Source organism: Pseudophryne corroboree, chromosome 2 (assembly GCF_028390025.1).
Source record: "Pseudophryne corroboree isolate aPseCor3 chromosome 2, aPseCor3.hap2, whole genome shotgun sequence".
NCBI classification, from domain to species: domain Eukaryota; kingdom Metazoa; phylum Chordata; class Amphibia; order Anura; family Myobatrachidae; genus Pseudophryne; species Pseudophryne corroboree.
The window spans coordinates 333,777,802-333,791,577 of NC_086445.1; the positions used below are offsets into that span (position 1 = coordinate 333,777,802).

Here is a 13,776-nt window from a genome sequence, read left to right on the forward strand (position 1 = left end):
ATGAGGTCCCACCTTTTGATGAGGTCAGTTCGGATATTGATACTCATTTGCAGATGTTTGAATCTGTTATGATAATGCATGGAATTGAGGCAACAGAGTGGCCTCGATATTTGGTACCCAGTCTGAGAGGGCGGGCACTGGAGGCATTCCCTGCCCTGAGTCCAGAGCAGATCCTGGTATATGAGGAGGTACGGAGTGTGCTGCTTGCCAGATATGCGGTGACCGCTGAATCGTATCGCATAAAGTTCCGGTCTATGGCGCGGAAAGGAGATGCCTAATTTATAGAGTTCAATAACTTGCTGCGGAGGAACTGTGATAAGTGGCTGGCTGTGAAGAAGGCCCTTACTGTAGCAGACATTAAAAATGCTTTTATTTTGGAGCAGCTGCTAAACAAGATGCCTCCAGAGATCAGGGAGTGGGTGGCAGACCGGAACCCTACCACTCCGGAAAAAGCAGCACACCTAGCAGATGAGTTCACAGCTAACAGGCCTCGGTGGAGAGGTGCCAATACAGAGGAGAGGACAACCCTCCGACGGCCCCAACAGGATCGTGATCTACCATTGCTCCCCCACCGGCCGGCCCCAATACATACCCCAGCTTCCCTAGCCAGAAATTCAAGGTCTCGGGGACCAGCGTCACCTGCAAGCCGACGCTGCTACAACTGTGACCAGGTGGGGCATTTACTTCGTGACTGTACACGGGTAAGACGGCCATTCCCAGGTACCCAATCTGCCATGTCGCGGGTGGCTGTGTGCCACGAATCATTTGGAACGGGCGAGGTGGACTACTTTTCTGATGCGCCAGAGGCGGAGGAGGTAGCATACCAAGTAGAGGTGGTAGCAGCTATTGGGAAATCCACCCCGGATAATATGAAGACCCACCTACAACCTGTAAAAGTTAATGGGAAGGAGCTGCAAGGGTTGAGAGACTCTGGAGCTTCTATCACCCTTATACGGCCAGAATTAATTCCCCCCTGCCAGATACTGAAGAAAAGGAAAGTTAAAATTTCCATGGCAGGAGGGCAGATCACTGTAATACCTATGGCAAGGGTACACCTGGACTGGGGCCTGGACTCTGGAGAAGTAAATGTGGGACTTTTGGATGGATTACCCACTCACGTCATTCTGGGCAACGATCTGAGTGCTGGATTGGCTAGTTACTTTGTGGGAGCTATCACCCGAAGCCAAGCACAGGCATTGGAGACAGTGCATGAGGACCCTCTCATACCAGCACCTGGAGTCCCTGTGGAAGTGACAGCCACAAACCGTGAACCGTTGGCGGTAAGTAACCCTGTACCAGACTTGCCTGACTGTGATGAGAATCTGGGGGAAGTAGATAGGGTAGCCTTTAGGGAAGCCTCAGGAGGATAGCCCTAGCTAGCCTCCGCAGGGCAGCGGGACGAACAGATTGGGGGCCTCAGGAGGATCGCATTATGTGGGAGGAGGGGAGACTGTACCGGGTGCCAGCAAAAGCAGACCCATTAGAGCCCGGGGTCCTAAGAAAACAGTTGATTGTTCCACAGCAGTACCGTGCCCGGTTGCTGGCCCTTGCCCATGACATTCCCTTAGCAGGCCACTTAGGGGTTCGGAAAACCCGTGCCCGGCTGCTGCGACATTTCTTCTGGTCTGGGGTTAACCAGGAGGTAAAACAGTATAGAGAGTCATGTGAGGTCTGCCAACGCCTCGGGGGACCCCCACGCCGGGTTCCCCTACAACCCATGCCTGTCATAAGTGAGCCATTTAAGAGAGTGGCCATGGACATTGTGGGGCCTTTTAAGAAACCGAGCCGAACAGGAAAGAGATACATACTGACTGTAGTTGATTACGCGACTAGATACCCTGAGGCAGTGGCACTGGCATCCATAGATGCTGAACATATCGCCCAGGCTCTTATGGATATTTTTAGTCGCGTAGGATTTCCCCAAGAAGTAGTTACTGATCAGGGTACGCAATTTCAAGGGGAATTGCTGCAGACAGTATGGGACAACTTTGGGGTCCATCCCTTACGCACCACCCCTTATCACCCCCAGACTAATGGGCTCTGTGAGAGATTCAATTCGACCCTAAAGCAGTTGCTGCGGGCATTTGCTGAATCGGAGGGGGGAGACTGGGAGAAGTCCTTGCAACAGCTATTATTCGCGTACCGCGAAGTGCCGCAGGATTCAACCGGATTCTCTCCTTTTGAGTTACTATATGCCCGAAGGGTAAGGGGACCACTTGACCTAGTCAGGGAAAGCTGGGAAGGGTCATTTCAGGAACCTGAGGTTCCCATCTTGGAATATGTAGTCCAAATGAAGGAGAAACTGCACAGGCTGATGCAGCTTGCGCATGACCACACCCTGGGCGCGCAGGAAAGACAGTGCCGGTACTATAACCAACGAGCGCAGGACAGGGAACTAGAGGTTGGAAAGAAAGTGATGGTGCTAGTACCTGCCCGAAAGCATAAGTTACAGGCGACCTGGGCAGGGCCTTATACTGTAGTGGATAGGCAGGGACGGGTAGATTACATTATTGCCCTAGACCAAACAGGGAAGCGGGTGGGTACCTACCACATAAATAGGTTAAAGAAATATGTCACCAGGGAGATAGGGGCGGTGGCAATCTGTTGCCCACCTATGGATGACCCAGAGACTGACCCCATCCCTGACATTCTAGCAGCCACCAAGAGGGACCTAGGAGTGGAGGCGGTTCCCATAGGCTCGCAATTAACAGAAACCCAGGCCCTACAGATGAGGGAGGTATTGGAGGTAGAGAGGCCACAATTCACAAGCAGGCCAGGGCGCACTCATGTAGTGTCCCATCATGTCAACACCGGGGAGGCCCGGCCCACTAGGCAACCCGCTTATCGGGTGAACCCCAGGGTGATTGATATGATCAAAAGGGAGGTCGATGAAATGCTGGCGCTTGGTGTTATTGTACCGTCCCATAGTCCCTGGGCCGCCAGCGTAGTCCTAGTGCCCAAGAAAGATGGCAGTACCCGCTTCTGCGTGGACTATAGGAGGCTGAACGAGGTGACAGTGACAGACGCATACCCCATGCCCCGGGTAGATGAGCTGTTAGACAGGTTGGGAATGGCACGCTATGTATCCACTCTGGATCTTAGCAAAGGATACTGGCAGATACCCCTTACCAGGGAGGCACAGGAGAGGTCTGCATTCAGCACCCCATTTTGGCTCTTTGAATTTACTGCCATGCCCTTTGGGATGAAGAATGCCCCAGCCACCTTTCAGCGTACCATAGATCACCTACTGACAGGGTGTCAGGACTTTGCCCAGGCATACCTTGATGACATAGCCATTTTTAGTCAGACATGGGAGGAGCATCTGCAGCATGTGGCCCAGGTGTTGGCACGGATCAGCAAGGCAGGGTTAACAATCAGACCTGACAAATGTCAGATGGGGATGGCAGAGGTGTTGTACCTCGGGCATAGGGTTGGCGGAGGCCATATTCGTCCAGAGCCAGCTAAAATTGAGGCCATCCTGAAATGGCCTCGGCCCACTAACCAAAAGCAGGTGCGGGCCTTCCTTGGAACAGCAGGGTACTACCGTAAATTTGTGCCCCAGTACAGCACCATTGCCAAACCCCTGACTGACCTAACAACAAAAAAATACACCCGACAAATTGACTGGAGCCCAGAGTGTGAGCAGGCTTTTTCCCAGCTGAAGGACATTTTGTCCCAATCCCCAGTGTTAGCAGCCCCCGACTTCCGCCGGCGGTTCATTGTGCAAACAGATGCCTCGGGTTGTGGAATAGGAGCTGTGTTGAGCCAAGTAGGGGAGGATGGTTGTGAACACCCAGTTGCCTTTCTCTCCCGAAAACTTATGGACCGTGAGATAGCCTATGCCACTATTGAAAAGGAGTGCCTGGCCATAGTCTGGGCACTCAAGAAATTGCAGGCATATGTGTACGGGCGCGAGTTCTCAGTGGTAACAGACCACAGTCCCCTTAGTTGGTTACAGCGCACTGCCGGAGACAATGGACGACTGCTGAGATGGAGCTTAGCCCTACAACTATACAATTTCTCTATCTCTCATAAAAAGGGCAGAGATCACGGGAACGCAGATGGCCTGTCCCGTCAGCAGGAACCAGACCAAGCGCCGAGCAAGCCCAGGAAATCCCTCGGTACAAATACCCAGGGTACAGGAGAATACCATTACTCTCAGCAAGCTTAAGCCACCCAGGACACCGGGCTTGGAAGTAGAGGGAGGAAATGTGACAACACAGCCGGCGCGTTGTGTCACACAGTGGTAAAAGACACGCAGCTACTTCCCTAGCCCTGGTCTGACCCATGGACTACACTGATTGATGATCTGTATTTGGCTATGTATTAGGCAATATCGTATTATATTGTATGATGTTATTGTTACAAGGGTACAGTTATGTTTTCAATGTATATATATATGAATGTAATGGTTATTGTGTTATAGTTTGTAAAATAATGTTTTCCCAATATGACTGATCAGATAACCTGTGTGTTTGCTGTTGTGTAGATACAGCCAGTCTCAGATGTCAGGCCATACACCCCCCTCATTCTTCCCCACACAATGGATTCCAGGCCACACAATCAGATTAAGTAAGGTTACTTTAGATAACATCTATTGTGGCCTAGGGGACATGCCTGGGCATGTGAAACTGTTCTGGGGGTGTCGCCTTATTGTAGAAAAAGACAAAGGTTTGATAATAGCAAACAGGGGACGTGAGAGAGTGGCAGGAGACTGACTAAGAAGTAATGTTCTGTCAGGAGTTCCAGGAGGGAATTGTCGTGTAGAATTGGATCACAGAAGTGTGCTGAACTGTGTTATAACCTATTCTGTCAATAAACCACTGTTGGTTTTTCATCTACCACCGTGACTGAGTGATTTTGAACCCAGTATCCTCACACATACAAACCCTTGTCTCAGGGACAGCAGGGTCTTCCGTGATATGTAACACGTCCCTTATTGCCACAATCATGTACTGAATGCTCTTAGCCAGTTTAGGATTCAATTTGGCATCACTATAGTCGACACTGGAGTCCGAATCCGTGTCGGTATCTGTGTCTGCTATCTGGGTAAACGAACATTTCTGTGACCCCGAGGGGGTCTGAGTTTGTGACAAAACATCTCCCATGGATTGTCTCCATGCTTGGTTCTGAGACTCAGATTTGTCTAATCTTTTATGCAACAAAGCCACACTTGCATTTAAGACACTCCACATATCCACCCAATCAGCAGTCGGCGGTGCAGACAGATTCACTCCCGCACTCTGTTCCGCCCCCACACCAGCTTCCTCCTGGGACAAGCATTCAGCCTCAGACATGTCGACACACGCGTACCGACGCCCACTAACACACTGGGCTATAGGGGACAGACCCACAGTAAGGTCCTTCAGAGAGACAGAGAGGGAGTTTGCCAGCTCACACCCAGCAACTCGCCCGGTCTGAAGGAATATACAATGCCCCAGACCTAGCAGCGCTTTTATATATAAATATATACAACACCAAATTTGCTCTGCCCGCCCCCCCCCCCTGTTTTTGCACCCTGTTACTTGTGACAGAAGTGAAGGGCCATGACCAGCGTCTCTGCAGCTTGCTGTGAAGAGAAAATGGCGCTGTTTAGAGCTGGAGGACAAAGCCCCGCCTCCTAAATGGCGCGCTAGTGTCCCGCTTTTATTTATACTGGCGGGGGTCTGTATACAGTGCCTATGCACTGTATACTGCTGTGCCAGTCCTTAAAAGAGGTTTAATTGCTGCCAAGGGCGCCCCCCCTGCGCCCTGCACCCATGTAGTGCCGCTTGTGTGTGGGAGCAGTGGCACGCAGTGCGACCGCTGCGCGGTACCTCTGCAGATCTGAAGTCTTCTGCCGCCTTCACTGAAGTCTTCTTTGCTTCTGTTACTCACCCGGCTTCTCTCTTCAGGCTCTGTGAGGGGGACGGTGGCGCGGCTCCGGGAAAGAGCAGCTAGGCTATACCAAGTGATCAGACCCTCTGGAGCTAATGGTGTCCAGTAGCCTAAGAAGCAGAGCCTTTGAACTCACAGAAGTAGGTCTGCTTCTCTCCCCTCAGTCCCACGAAGCAGGGAGCCTGTTGCCAGCAGTGCTCCCTGAAAATAATAAACCTAACAAAAGTCTTTTCTAGAGAAACTCTGTAGAGCTCCCCTAGTGTGTGTCCAGTCTCTCTGGGCACAGAATCTAACTGAGGTCTGGAGGAGGGGCATAGAGGGAGGAGCCAGTTCACACCCATTTAAAGTCTTAAAGTGCCCATGTCTCCTGCGGATCACGTCTATACCCCATGGTCCTTTTGGAGTCCTCAGCATCCTCTAGGACATATGAGAGAGAGAGAGAGAGAAATACTTACCATCTCTCCCTGCTGGCAGTCAGGCTCCTCGTGCACACTGACGCTCCCATACATCCATACACTGACGCACTCATACATCCGTACACTGCCGCACTCATACATCTGCACGCTGATGCTCTCATACATCTGCACGCTGACGCTCTCATACATCCGCATGCTGACGCTCTCATACATCCGCATGCTGACGTTCTTACATACATAGGTCCACACGCTGACGCAATCATACGTCTGCACGCTGACGCACTCATACGTCCGCACTCTGCCGCACTCATGCGTCCGCACTCTGCCGCACTCATGCGTCCGCACACTGATGAACTCATGCGTCCGCACGCTGACGCACTCATACGTCCGCACGCTGACGCTCATACATCCGCAAGCTGTAGCTCTCATACATCCGCACGCTGACGCTCTCATACTTCTGCACGCTGACGCTCTCATACATCTGCACGCTGACGCTCTCATACATCCGCACGCTGACGCTCTCATACATCCGCACGCTGACGTTCTCATACATCCGCACGCAGACTCTCTTACATACGTATGTCCGCACATTGACGCACTCATACGTCCGCACACTGATGCACTCATGCGTCCGCACACTGACGCACTCATGCGTCAGCACACTGATGCACTCATACGTCCGCACACTGACGCTCTTACATCCATACACTGCTGCACTCAACCGTCTACACGCTGACGCTCTCATACGACCACACGCTGACGCTCTCAAATGTCCGCACTCTGACGCACTCATACGTCCGCACACTGCCGCTCTCATACATCCGCACGCTGACGCTCTCATACATCCGCACGCTGACGCTCTCATACATCCGCACGCTGACGCTCTCATACATCCGCACGCTGACGCTCTCATACATCCGCACGCTGACGCTCTCATACATCCGCACGCTGATGCTCTTACATACATATGTCCGCACATTGACGCACTCATACGTCCGCACACTGACGCACTCGTACGTCCGCACACTGACGCACTCATACGTCCGCACACTGACGCACTCATACGACCGCACACTGATGCACTCATACGTCCGCACACTGATGCACTTATACGTCCGCACACTGACGCACTCATACGTCCGCACACTGATGCTCTTACATCCATACACTGCTGCACTCATACGTCTGCACGCTGATGCTCTCATGCGACCACACGCTGACGCTCTCAAACGTCCGCACTCTTGCGCACTCATATGTCCGCACACTGCCGCACTCATTCATCCGCACGCTGATGCTCTCACACATCCGCACGCTGACGCACTCACACATCCGCACGCTGACGCTCTCATACATCCGCACACTGACGCTCTCATACATCCGCACACTGACGCTCTTACATTCATACATCCGCACACTGACGCTCTCATACATCGGCACACTGACGCTCTCATACATCCATACACTGACGCACTCATACATCCATACATCCGTACACTGCCGCACTCATACATCCGCACGCTGTCGCTCTCATACATCCGCACGCTGACGCTCTCATACGTCCGCACGCTGACGCTCTCATACATCTGCACGCTGACGCTCTCATACATCCACACGCTGCGCTCTCATACATCCGCACACTGAAGTTCTCATACATCCGCACGCTGACTCTCTTACATACGTATGTCCGCACATTGACGCACTCATACGTCCGCACACTGACACACTCATACGTCAGCACACTGATGCACTCATACGTCCGCACACTGACGCTCTTACATCCATACACTGCTGCACTCAACCTTCTACACGCTGACGCTCTCATACGACCACACGCTGACGCTCTCAAATGTCCGCACTCTGACGCACCCATACGTCCGCACACTGCCGCACTCATACATCCACACGCTGACGCTCTCATACATCCGCACGCTGACGCTCTCATACATCCGTACACTGATGCTCTCATACATCCGTACACTGACGCTCTTACATTCATATGTCCGCACACTGACGCTCTCATACATCGGCACACTGACGCTCTCATACATCCATACACTGACGCACTCATACATCCGTACACTGCCGCACTCGTACATCCGCACGATGTCGCTCTCATACATCCGCACGCTGACGCTCTCATACGTCCGCACGCTGACGCTCTCATACGTCCGCACGCTGATGCTCTCATACGTCCGCACGCTGACGCTCTCATACATCCGCACGCTGACGCTCTCATACATCCGCACGCTGATGCTCTTACATACATATGTCCGCACATTGACGCACTCATACGTCCGCACACTGACGCACTCGTACGTCCGCACACTGACGCACTCGTACGTCCGCACACTGACGCACTCATATGACCGCACACTGATGCACTCATACGTCCGCACACTGATGCACTTATACGTCCGCACACTGATGCACTTATACGTCCGCACACTGATGCACTTACATCCATACACTGCTGCACTCATACGTCTGCACGCTGACGCTCTCATACGACCACAAGCTGACGCTCTCAAATGTCCGCACTCTGACGCACTCATACTTCCGCACACTGCCGCACTCATACATCCACACGCTGACGCTCTCATACATCCGCACACTGACGCTCTCATACATCTGTACACTGACGCTCTTACATTCATACGTCCGCACACTGACGCTCTCATACATCGGCACACTGACCCTCTCATACATCCATACACTGACGCACTCATACATCCATACATCCGTACACTGCCGCACTCATACATCCGCACGATGTCGCTCTCATACATCCGCACGCTGACTCTCTCATACGTCCGCACGCTGACGCTCTCATACATCCGCACGCTGACGCTCTCATACATCCGCACGCTGACGCTCTTACATACATATGTCCGCACATTGACGTACTCATAAGTCCGCACACTGATGCACTCATACGTCCGCACTCATACGTCCGCACACTGACGCACTCATACGTCCGCACACTGACGCACTCAAACGTCCGCACACTGACGCACTCATACGACCGCACACTGATGCACTCATACGTCCGCACACTGATGCACTTATACGTCCGCACACTGATGCTCTTACATCCATACACTGCTGCACTCATACGTCTGCACGCTGATGCTCTCATACGACCACACGCTGACTCTCTCAAACGTCCGCACTCTTGCGCACTCATATGTCCGCACACTGCCGCACTCATTCATCTGCACGCTGATGCTCTCATACATCCGCACGCTGACGCACTCACACATCCGCACGCTGACGCTCTCATACATCCGTACACTGACGCTCTCATACATCCGTACACTGACGCTCTGACATTCATACGTCCGCACACTGACGCTCTCATACATCGGCACACTGACGCTCTCATACATCCATACACTGACGCACTCATACATCCATAGATCCGTACACTGCCGCACTCATACATCCGCACGCTGTCGCTCTCATACATCCGCACGCTGACGCTCTCATACGTCCGCACGCTGACGCTCTCATACATCTGCACGCTGACGCTCTCATACATCCACACGCTGCGCTCTCATACATCCGCACACTGAAGTTCTCATACATCCGCACGCTGACTCTCTTACATACGTATGTCCGCACATTGACGCACTCATACGTCCGCACACTGACACACTCATACGTCAGCACACTGACACACTCATACGTCAGCACACTGATGCACTCATACGTCCGCACACTGACGCTCTTACATCCATACACTGCTGCACTCAACCGTCTACACGCTGACGCTCTCATACGACCACACGCTGACGCTCTCAAATGTCCGCACTCTGACGCACTCATACATCCGTACACTGACGCTCTTACATTCATATGTCCGCACACTGACGCTCTCATACATCGGCACACTGACGCTCTCATACATCCATACACTGACGCACTCATACATCCATACATCCGTACACTGCCGCACTCATACATCCGCACAATGTCGCTCTCATACATCCGCACGCTGACGCTCTCATACGTCCGCACGCTGACGCTCTCATACGTCCGCACGCTGACGCTCTCATACATCCGCACGCTGACGCTCTCATACATCCGCACGCTGACGCTCTCATACATCCGCACGCTGATGCTCTTACATACATATGTCCGCACATTGACGCACTCATACGTCCGCACACTGACGTACTCGTACGTCCGCACACTGACGCACTCATACGTCCGCACACTGACGCACTCATACGTCCGCAAACTGACGCACTCATATGACCGCACACTGATGCACTCATACGTCCGCACACTGATGCACTTATACGTCCGCACACTGATGCACTTACATCCATACACTGCTGCACTCATACGTCTGCACGCTGACGCTCTCATACGACCACAAGCTGACGCTCTCAAATGTCCGCACTCTGACGCACTCATACTTCCGCACTCATACATCCACACGCTGACGCTCTCATACATCCGCACACTGACGCTCTCATACATCTGTACACTGACGCTCTTACATTCATACGTCCGCACACTGACGCTCTCATACATCGGCACACTGACCCTCTCATACATCCATACACTGACGCACTCATACATCCATACATCCGTACACTGCCGCACTCATACATCCGCCCGATGTCGCTCTCATACATCCGCACGCTGACTCTCTCATACGTCCGCACGCTGACTCTCTCATACGTCCGCACGCTGACGCTCTCATACATCCGCACGATGTCGCTATCATACATCCGCACGCTGACTCTCTCATACGTCCGCACGCTGACTCTCTCATACGTCCGCACGCTGACGCTCTCATACATCCGCACGCTGACGCTCTCATACATCCGCACGCTGACGCTCTTACATACATATGTCCGCACATTGACGCACTCATAAGTCCGCACACTGATGCACTCATACGTCCGCACACTGACGCACTCATACGTCTGCACACTGACGCACTCATACGTCTGCACACTGACGCACTCATACGTCCGCACACTGACGCACTCATACGTCCGCACACTGACGCACTCATACGACCGCACACTGATGCACTCATACGTCCGCACACTGACGCTCTTACATCCATACACTGCTGCACTCATACGTCTGCACGCTGATGCTCTCATACGACCACTTGCTGACGCTCTCAAACGTCCGCACTCTTGCGCACTCATACGTCCGCACACTGCCGCACTCATACATCCGCACGCTGATGCTCTCATACATCCGCACGCTGACGCTCTCATACATCCGCACGCTGACGCTCTCATACATCCGCACACTGACGCTCTCATACATCCGTACACTGATGCTCTTACATTCATACGTCCGCACACTGACGGTCTCATACATCGGCACACTGACGCTCTCATACATCCATACACTGATGCACTCAAATATCCATACATCCGTACACTGCCGCACTCATACATCCGCACGTTGTCGCTCTCATACGTCCGCACGCTGACGCTCTCATACATCCGCACGCTGACGCTCTCATACGTCCGCACGCTGACGCTCTCATACGTCCGCACGCTGACGCTCTCATACGTCCGCACGCTGACGCTCTCTTACGTCCGCACACTGACGCTCTCATACGTCCGCGCACTCATACATCCGCACGCTGACGCTCTCATAAATCTGCACGCTGACGCACTCATACGTCCGCACGCTGACGCTCTCATACGACCACACGCTGACGCTCTCAAATGTCTGCACGCTGCCACACTCATACATCCGCACACTGCCGCACTCATACATCCACACACTCATACATCCGCACGCTGACGCTCTCATACATCTGCACGCTGACGCTCTCATACATCTGCACGCTGACGCTCTCATACATCCGTACACTGACGCTCTTACATTCATACGTCCGCACACTGACGCTCTCATACATCGGCACACTGACGCTCTCATACATCCATACAGTGACGCACTCATACATCCGTAAACTGCCGCACTCATTCATCCGCACCCTGACGCACTCATACGTCCGCACGCTGACGCACTCATACGTCCGCACGCTGACGCACTCATACGTCCGCACGCTGACGCACTCATACGTCCGCACGCTGACGCACTCATATGTCTGCACGCTGACGCTCTCATACGTCCGCACGCTGACGCTCTCATAATTCCGCATGCTGATGCTCTCATTCGTCCGCACGCTGACGCTCATACGTCCGCATGCTGACGCTCTCATACCTCCATGCGTCCACACGCTGATGCTCTCATACATCCGCACATACCTATACCCATATATGCACACAGCCGTAAACTTATACACATATATACACAGCTGTACAAATATACAGTCACACACTTATACACATAGCCACATACTTACACACAGCCACACACCTATACCCATATATGCACACAGCCACACACCTATACACACGCTTATACACACAGCCACACACCTATACCCATATATACACACAGCCACACACTTATACACATATATACTCACATCTACACACTTATACATATATATACTCACAGCCACACACTTATACACATATATACTCACAGCCACACACTTATACACATATATACTCACAGCCACACACTTATACACATATATATACACACAGCCACACACTTATATACACACAGCCACACACTTATACACATATATATACACACAGCCACACACTTATACACATATATACTCACAGCCACACACTTATACACATATATACTCACAGCCACACACTTATACATACATGTACACTTATAGATGGTGCATCCCTTACCTTAACACATCACAATTACATGGCAGCATATCACAATGTTCAGTATTCACTACAGGAGCACACAGCAGCTCAGAGCCATTCCTCCCCTCAGTTTCCCACATTGCACAGAAGGCAGCAGTGACCCGTGTAGCCACGCCCCCTGATCGGACTCCTCTGTAGTTTCACTTTCACAGCTGTGCTGACACTGACAGTAGTATGCTGTGCTCTGCCTGCCCAGATGCCCCTAGGATTTCCCGATGCCATAGGCAGTTGCCTATAGCTAGGGCCGGGTCTCCGGAGCATATGACGGGCGCTGACAGTGGGCATGTGTCCTGTGCCTCCTGCCCGGCACTCGCACCATAGTAACCCACCCAAAATACTGTCAGCAGCAGGGGGCGGTACAGGTGGCCGGTGACCTCCCGTCTCTAGGAGCACATTAGTGTCAGGTAGAGGAGGAGCATAGAGCGGGACATAGGGTCACAGAGGTTCCCCAGTAGCTGCTGTGAGCTGGCCTCTGGTTCTCATGCTCCCGCAGGTAGTGGAAGTACTGCAGCTCCAGTGGGTTACACAGATCAGGCTACCCGCCGGCGAACTGCAGTCTTTGCACCGGGCCCAGCGAGCGCATGAATCACTAGTGCACAGCGCTGCTGGGAGCCCGGCCCGGGAACACTCTGCCGAGGTTGTCACCGCTGAGAGGCAGTCGTAATGGGGACAGGGGCGACTAGCTGCCCGCCCTGTCTTCC

At 52.7% G+C, this 13,776-nt stretch overlaps 1 long non-coding RNA gene across 1 annotated transcript in view; it reads right to left on the reverse strand.

Annotated features, from left to right (window-relative positions):
- LOC135050784 (uncharacterized) overlaps positions 1–13,574 on the reverse strand; it is a 112,951-nt gene extending 99,377 nt beyond the window's left edge. The window contains exon 1 of the long non-coding RNA XR_010241815.1: positions 13,055–13,574. This is a non-coding gene — a long non-coding RNA (uncharacterized LOC135050784). The remainder of the gene's footprint in view (positions 1–13,054) is intronic.
- Positions 13,575–13,776: the final 202 nt, after the last annotated feature.